At 52.1% G+C, this 9,050-nt stretch overlaps 1 pseudogene; it reads left to right on the top strand.

Annotated features, from left to right (window-relative positions):
• The first annotated feature begins 1,122 nt into the window (after positions 1 to 1,122).
• On the top strand, positions 1,123 to 3,390 carry LOC140845806 (tartrate-resistant acid phosphatase type 5-like; annotated as a pseudogene).
• The last annotated feature ends 5,660 nt before the right edge of the window (positions 3,391 to 9,050 follow it).

Genomic DNA, 9,050 nt, shown 5'->3' with positions numbered 1-9,050 from the left:
AGGGCCTGCCTACAGCTGCCGAGGAAGTGAGGGTCCACACTCAGTGGTCACGTTGGTGGGTCACCAGCTGCCTCCTGTCTGGGTTCCTCCTGCAGGGATGGGGGTTAGCGAGGAGGGGAAGGTGTGGGCTGGACTTACTGGAAAAGGGGGACCCTGTCACATGGGGGAGGGGGACACACATCCAGAGCTTGTCAAACACACAATCCACAGCAGACACAACTCACGTGAGAGACACAACAGACACAGTGCAACTCACACACAAAACAGACACACACAGACCATCATCCCACACAGTTGCGCTTGAGAACTCAGGCACACGTCACAGACACACCGCCCGGGCCTTGCAGGCGCAGTGCACACATCCACATCTGCAGGCACAAAGGACTCCCTGGCACGCAGCAGACCTGTGACCCAGGCAGGCACACTTCGCTACACACAGGCAACAGACACCTCCACACAAGCAGCCAAACAGAACCTGGGAGAGCACGACACAAGATGATGTGGCTGGAGCACACCGGTTCAGAAGTATGCATGACACACACACACAGAGCGGGGCACCTCAGGCCCATGGCACAAACAAGCTCAAGTGGACAGTCGCAGAGGCTGGGAGGGCAGGCCTGGGTGTACTGGCTGCCAGGCCCCCACCCTGGTTCCCGTGTCCAGTGCTGGGGAACTCCACGGCTCACATGACCCAAGGGGAGGGCTTCTGGAACAGCCCACGGAGAAACTGCATCATCCTCACTAATGACCCATTTCCGCCCCAGGAAATAAAGTCTCAGGGACTGTTGGTTTGACCCAGGAGCTCACCTGCTTCCCTGAGCCTCCGGCTGACCGGCTTGTGCTTCCCCCAGGGTGAGTGCAGGGCCTGGGAGGAGGGAGGGCAGGACGGCCCTGCAGGACCACTCTTCCTGGGCCCTGGCTGGAGCCCGTCAGCTCACTGTCCCTCCCAGCCAGGTCTTGTCCTGAAGTCCTGGGAACTAGGGCACCACCGAGGGGCTCATGCCGGGTCAGCCCTGCAGGGAGCTGTCCCCCCCAACTCAGGGCAGGGCAAGTTGAGCTTCCAGGGGCCTGATGCCCATGCCTCAGCCCTGGGCCCCCAGATGCCTCTCTCTCCCCTCCCAGATGGACGTGTAGATCGTGCTGCTCAGCCTGCAAATCTCGCTGGCGCTTCCCTTGGCTGATGGCGGCGCAAACCCCGTTCTGCGCTTTGTGGCTGTGGGGGACTGGGGAGGGGTCCCCAATGCCCCATTCTACACAGCCCGGGAAATGGCCAATGCCAAGGAGATTGCCAGGACCGTGCAGATCCTAGGCGCAGACTTCATTTTGTCTCTGGGGGACAACTTCTACTTCCCTGGTGTGCAGGATGCTAATGACAAGAGGTTCCAGGTGTGTGACCCTGGAGTGGATGGGAGTTGGGGCAGAACATGTGGAGAAGCCACTTGAACCTCTGACTCGCGAGGCGGAGGGACGCTGACGTGTGTGCACACCTAGAGCGCTCCTTGTCCCTGGTCCCTGACTTGGTGGGAGTATCAGGGAGTTGTGGGGAGCTGCCTGACCCCAGGTCCGCGGGGCACCCTTTATGTCTGCTGCAGGAGACCTTTGAGAATGTATTCTCTGCCCCGGCCCTCCGCAATGTGCCCTGGTACGTGCTGGCTGGCAACCATGACCATCTGGGGAACGCCTCAGCACAGATCGCCTACTCCAGCATCTCCAAGCGATGGTGAGTCACGCTAAGGTGGACAAGGAGGCCCACTGCCTGGAGCTGGACCCAGGGCTTCTCTGCCCAAGACATGCATCCACCACCTCTGTGCCCTCCACAGGAACTTCCCTAGACCTTTCTACTACCTGCGCTTCCAGATCCCCCAGTCCAACGTGTCCGTGGCCATCTTCATACTGGACACAGTGACACTGTGTGGCAACTCGGATGACTTCCTCAGCCAGCAGCCCAAGAAGCCGCAAGACCTGGAGCTGGCCCGCATGCAGCTGTCCTGGCTCAAGAAGCAGCTGGCGGCAGCCAAGGAGGACTACGTGCTGGTGGCTGGGCACTATGCAGTGTGGTCCATTGCTGAGCACGGGCCCACCCACTAAATGGTCAAGCAACTGGTGCCGCTGCTGTCCAAGAATGGGTCACTGCCTACCTGTGCGGCCATGACCACAACCTGCAGGTGAGGGGGTCTGCAGGGGGGAGGGGACCAGGCAAGGGGGGGCGCCTGTCTGGCCAATGTGCCACATAGCACATTGGAATCCTCCTGCTGTTTGGGGATCCCTCAAACGTCACTCACCCTCAGGCTCCAAGCTCTCTAGCCAGCAAAACCACTCCAAATTCCCTAGAAGCCATCATCCTGGCTGCCAATTGCTAATTGCTTAATCAGTTGTCTAGCTGTAAATAGAAGCTATGCGCTACTACAGGTGGGGAAACTGAGGCCCAGGAGGGTTTTTGTGCCTCGCCCAAGGGGACTCTGTGGTCAGGGACAGACCTGACCCTGGACTCAAACAGGAGGGCACAGAGCCTGGGGTCAACCTCCTTGAGGAGCTGGGGGCTCCACTGACCGGCACCCTCTGTGCACAGTACCGGCAGGACAAGAACGGCGTGGGCTATGTGCTGAGCGGGGCTGGGAACTTCATGGAGCCCTCGAGGAAGCACTTACGCAAGGTCCCCAAAGGCTACCTGCGCTTCCACTACGGGGCTGAGGACTCGCTGGGTGGCTTCGCTTATGTGGAGATCAGCCCCAAAGAGATGAGTGTCACTTACATCGAGGCCTCCGGCAAGTCCCTCTTCAAGACCAGGCTGCCAAGGCGAGCCAGGCCTAAGCACACAAAAGGACTTCAGTCTGAGGCCTGAGGCAGAGGGGCCTCCCTGCCAGCGGGCGGGAGGGGCCCTCCTGGGACCCCCACCCACGGGCAGGTGTTCTCACCCATAGCAGAGCAGGAAGGAGAACCGCAGATGAGGAAATGTGCCATGTGGCCCTAGTGACAGGGATGCCCACGCATGTAAAAGCAGCGTGCACATGGGCACCGGCCGCAGTACCACGCCCCACGGCCAGGCTCCCCAGCCTGCGTGGCGCAGTGCGGCGGTAGGGAGGGAAAGCTTTCTCCTGAATCAAGCATTCGTCTGTCACTTACAAATATTCAATAAAATAATAGTTGCAAAAATTGAATGTGTGCCGTGAACACCCCTTCCTCACCGCACTGGTGAGTTACCTCCCCCAGGTATAAGAGTCAGGGCTCCCCACTTGCTGCTCTCAACCTCATCCATAACCAAGTGGCCTCACACGTGAATGTGATCTCAACAAAGACCAAACAGAAAGGAGGGTACAACACGGGGCAAGCCTCGCTCCCCCCTGCCCACCTCCCTAGAGGCAGCCACCATCGTCTTTCCTGCCACAGCTAATGCCACTATAATCAAAATATCGCCCCCTTTTCACACAGAGAGACACGATACACAGCTCTGCACGTGTTCTTGCTGCTCAACCACAACGCGACTGTTCAAAACTGAACACTCATGTTTGTCCCTTTCAATGTGGAGTTGGTGATAGTCATTTGGCTCAAAAACCTAGTTTACAGAAAGAGGAAACAGCTCCCTCCCTCCCTGTCCCTCCACCCACTTTTCCTAAAAGGAAGTCCCTTTTTTATACATGCTTTGTGGTTCCTTCAGGGGGTCTCTATGCAAATGAGAGCAATGGTGAATGATTTTTTCTTCTCCTTTCCCACTGATTTGTTCCTTGCTTCCCCCCTCAATCCTAACCGACTTTACGGGGTGTAACTGATGCATCTGAAGCACGCGGTTCAGTACATTTTGGCAAAGGCACAACCAATAAACCCACCACCACAATCAAGATATAAGCATTTCCCACACCCTCAAAGGCTATCTATGCACTTTGCTCTTTCTGGCTGTTAGGCCGGGAGATCTGCGCATCGGCTCCCAGGGAACTTCTGGCTGTCTCTGCAGCTGCAGGGGCCCCAATGTGTGCCTGACCCACTGTCTGTCTAACCAGCCATCTAATGAGGGCTGCCTGGATTGCTTCCAGTCATTTTGCTAACCTCAAACCGTGCAGCAATACATGACCCTAAACATTCACTTCCTACTTATCTGTACAGGTACAGTCACGTCTGTAGGGTAAACAGCATATATTCCCAAAAGCAGGACCGCCGTTCTCTTTGACAGCCACGGAGCTGCCCCCTTATGTCACTGGCTCTTTGCTGGGGCCTGTTGAAATCCTTCCCAATCTGTCCCTCTTATCAACACAATCGCAGTGGACGCCTCTGCACCCATGTGTGGAGGAATAATTCCAGCAGCAGAATTATTTCCGGGCCTATTTCTTATGCTGGAAGCTGAAAGCTGCAGAGAAGCCCAGGGCCCCTCTGAGGGGGAGCTGAGTAACCCGGCCCAGGGACAGCCTGAGCCATCCGGTGCAAGGCAAGTAGTGACAAGTGTTCCCGGGGCCCCCGCTCATCTGCCACTTCAGCTGCTACGGAGCAGGGACCCCACTGCTCGGCTCCAGCTGCCACTCAGGGAATGCAATGAAGCGGCAACCTGGACACCACGTGACTGAGCTCCCTTATGGACAGGAAGCTGGTAGAAACGGCGTCTGCCATTTGCCACTCTGCAGGACTGATACCGTTTGTTACAAGGTGCATGGGCTACTGTTAAAATCAAGCAGAGCCAGCTTACCGAAAAGGCCCGCCCAGAGGTCCTTCCAGCTGTCATCTACCTGGCTGGCACTGCTAACAGCCACGCTCTACGCCAAAAACCACCATTGCTTCTAACCCTGACCCGATGAGGCAGGGGCCAGAATCAGGCGCGCTTCTCAGGGGACATCACAGAAAGTTGGCAGACCAAGTGTTGTGCCCAAGGTCATGCTCAGGAAGTGCAGACCCTCAACCTTCACCGTGACAGACAAGGCAGCTGGCAGCTACCCTGCCTCTTCCCACTGACTCAGAGGCTCCAGGCAGACAGGGAACCGAATCAGAGGCCAGCCCAATATCCCTGTTCGCAGGGTCCAGAGCGTGGAACCAGCCCAATACCCCTGTTCACAGGGGCCAGAGCGTGGAAAGGAGAAGTGACACATCTAAGCTGACATGGGGAGTGGGTGGCAGGGAGGGGGACTGTCCCCAGCCCTCTCTTCCACACCACCCAAGTGCTACGAAGCCCCAAGCCCTGCGCCAGGCACCCAGGGTCCCAAAAAGCATGGAAAGGAATAAGGCAAGGTGGACACATGCCCTCAGAGGGCTTCCGTCCAACTAGCTGGGACAGTGCCGACTAGCACCCAGCCATTGTTAGAGAGATGCCTTCAAGCTTCCAGGAAGAGATGGCAGGGTTCCTCAAGGCTAATAGCAGCCTCCTCTCACCCTCCCTCCGCAACTGTGTCGGCTTCAACCGCAGGGATATTACCGTCTCCCACTCCACTCCTCATGCGGGCGGCACGGGGACAGGCGCCAGCATTCTTCTGCAGCCAGCAGGGTGTCACTGAGAGTCAGCCCACACCCACCTCAACAGCTTCCAAGGCCAAGAATCATGAAGAAGGTGGTGAGACACCTACCTTATGACTCAGCAAAAGGCACTGTCCTGCAGACAGTACGCCAGTGGCTTGGGGAGCACGGCCAGTGGGAATCCAGAAACGAGTTCAAGAACACAGGAGAACATGACGGAGCCCGAAGGGGGCACTGCAGTTTCACCGGAAGGTGTTACTTCCCTTGTTGAAGGGCCCAGAAGACAAAGCCTGAACCCTACTTCAGACCACACACAAAAATGAGTTCCACAGGGATCCCAAATTTTGGTGGAGAAATAAAACACAGTAGAGGATGAAAACGAACATCCTCATAAAGATCTGAATGAGATGGTTCCTAGTAGCCCTATTGCAAGCCACCCCAAACAGGAAACAACCCAAATGCCCACCAATAAATGGAAGGCAACACAAAATGTGGTCCTTCCATATAATGGAACACACCTCAGTGACAAACAGGAACAATATGGATGAGTTGCCAGTGTAGGAAGCTGAGTAAAAGAAGCCAGTGTAGCAAAGACTATACATATTGCTGATTCTGTGTATATGACTCTCTGAAACATACAGAGCTACTGGAACTAAAATCACATCAGTTGTTGCCAGGGGCTGAGGGCAGGGCAAAGCATTGCCTACAAACAGACATGAGGAAACTCTCTGAGGAAACTCACTATCTCGATTGTGGTGACAGTTTCATGGGTGTACACATTATGCCATGATGGGAGATTTCACAGCTTATGTGAAATTTATGGTCTGTCAATTTTATCTCAACGAAGCGGGAAGGAGAAAAATAAAGAGGAGGAAACCTAGAAATCACAAGTAAATATAGGATTGTTCACATGTACTACGACAGAGTTTCCCTGTGAATTGTGTAGCTGGTCAGAACAAAAGTGCCCTGTATGTGTACTGACCATTAAATGGAAATAGCCAAGTTGCAAGGTAAGGTGTACAAATTTGTACCAGCACCGAAGGGGACACAAGAGGCCATACCAAGAGTAACACTTCCCCCTGTCGGACATCTTAAAGATAGGCCTATTTGAAATAATCTTACTACATTTTCCTGAACCCTAATGAAACAGCTCTTACCAAGGTCACCAGTGGTCAAACACTTGCCAAAGTCAACAGTCAATTCTCTTCCCACATCTTTTTCAAACTCACCCCATCTCAGAATGCCTTCCTCTTGAGGCTTCCAGGAGAGGACACCCACCTCTTCCTTTTCCCATATCACTGGTTTGACCTGTCTCTTGTTGGTCCTGGTCGGCTTTGTCCCTCATTTCTGAAACCAGGTGACCTTCTCTGGCCCCAAAGCTTCAAGAAACCTCCATATGCAAATGACTCTCAAAATAGCATCCTGATTTTTCTCCTGAGCTCCAGATTCCACTTCCAATGGCCTGTTCCATACCTCCCCTTGCTTGTCTCTAACTTACCGTGGCCAACACACAACCCTTGACTTCCCAAAATCATCTCCCCTGAGCCTTCCCCATCTGAGGAAGAGGCAGCACCCCCGGATGGGGCTCCACCCAGTAGGAATCACCTTGACTTTCTCTGCACTCCATCATCACTTCTACAGGTACCACTTCTGTCTGTGTAACTCCTACTAAAGCTTCAGACTGCAACTTGACTGTCAGCCTCCCAGTGAAGATTCCCTAACCTCTCAGACTAGTTTGGCAAACGCCTCCACCACCACATGCTCAAAGATCCACACACTGTCCTCTGCTGCACTGAAGAGTGTAGGAATTGACCCTTTATGTTTACATCCAGCCTCTTCACTAAACTGTGGAACCTTATTCCCCCTCCCCCAGCTCCAAACCAGGGCTCAGCTTCATATCTAGACTTCGAGATACATAAACGTCTGTCAACACACCCTAGCCCAGGCCACCACTATCTATCATCTAACTATTGCTATGGTTTTCGGACGGGTTTCTCATCTTGCCTCTACCATCCTTCCCCACCCAGCAGCTAGAGTCGGCTTCGTAAAACTCAAATCCAACATCCCTTCTAGCCTCAAAATCCACTGTAGGCCCTTCACACGGCCCACCAGACCCCCGTGATCTGGACCTGCCTACCTATCCAGCCTCTATTGCAACCTCGCCATGACCAGTGTGGTCTGCAGACCAGCAGCATGGACATCACCAGGGAGCTACTATTAGCAGCATAATGTAGGGGGGGGGGCACGAGGAGGGCTTCTGTACGACACAGAGAGGACAAGCAGTGATTCTACAGCATCGTACTACACTGATGGACACTGACTGCAAAGAGTATGTGGGGGGGACTTGATGATGCGGGGAGTCTAGTAAACATAATGTTGCTCATGTAATTGTAGATTAATCATACAAAAAATTATAACAACTGAATAAAAAATAAAAATAAAAATTATCATTTAAATTTGAAGGAGGGATTAAACAATTTCCAGATAAGCAAAAGCTGAGAGAATTTAGCTCCCACCAACCATCTCTACAGGGTATTTTCGCGGGACTGCTATAGATGGAAGTGTTCCTAAGGTTAAATAGCTGTCACCAGAAGTAATAAAAAGGGACAGACAAAGAGTACAGAATACCATACCTAATATACAAGGAATGAGGAGGGGGAAAAAAAAACAACCTTTAGATTGTGTTTGTAATAGCATACTTAAGTGAGGTAAGTTAGATTCTTAGGTAGTAAGGAAGGTACCCCCTTTACCTTTTGGTAACCACAAACCTAAAGCCTGCAATGGCAGTAAGTACATACCTATCGATAATCACCCTAAATGTAAATGGTCTGAATGCAACAATCAAAACACACAGAGTCACTGAATGCATAAAAAAACAAGACCCATGTATATACTGTCTACAAGAGACTCGCTTCAAACCCAAAGACATACACAGACTAAGACTGAAGGGATGGAAAAAGATATTTCATGCAACCAATAGGGGGAAAAAAGCAGGTGTTGCAGTACTTGTATTGAACAAAATAGACTTTAAAACAAAGAATGTCACAAGAGACAAGGACGGACATTACGTAATGATAAAGGGGTCAATCCAACAAGAGGATATAACCATTATAAATATATAGGCACCCAACACAGGAGCACCTACATATGTGAAACAAATACTAACAGAATTGAAAGGGAAAATAGAATGCAATGCATTCGTTTTAGGAGACTTCAACACTCCACTCACTCCAAAGAACAGATCAACCAGACAGAAAATAAGTAAGGAGACAGAGGCACTGAACAACACATTAGAACAGATGAACCTTACACATGTACAGAACTCTCCACTCAAAAGCAGCAGGATACACATTCTTCTCAAGTGCACACGGAACATTTTCAAGAACAGATCATATACTAGGCCACAAAAAGAGCCTTTTGTACCAACCAGCTTCTCAGACCACAAGGGTATGAAACTAGAAATTAATTACACAAAGACGATGAAATGGCCTACAATCACATGGAGGCTTAACAACATGCTCCTAAATAACCAGTGGCTCAATGACCAAATAAAAACAGAGATCAAGCAATAGACGGAAACAAATAACAACAATAATTCAACAAGGCAAAATCTGTGGGAC

Source organism: Manis javanica, chromosome 13 (genome assembly GCF_040802235.1).
Source record: "Manis javanica isolate MJ-LG chromosome 13, MJ_LKY, whole genome shotgun sequence".
Classification (NCBI taxonomy): domain Eukaryota; kingdom Metazoa; phylum Chordata; class Mammalia; order Pholidota; family Manidae; genus Manis; species Manis javanica.
The sequence above is the reverse complement of the archived record's forward strand: the minus strand, read 5'-3'. Positions and strand labels throughout refer to the sequence as shown.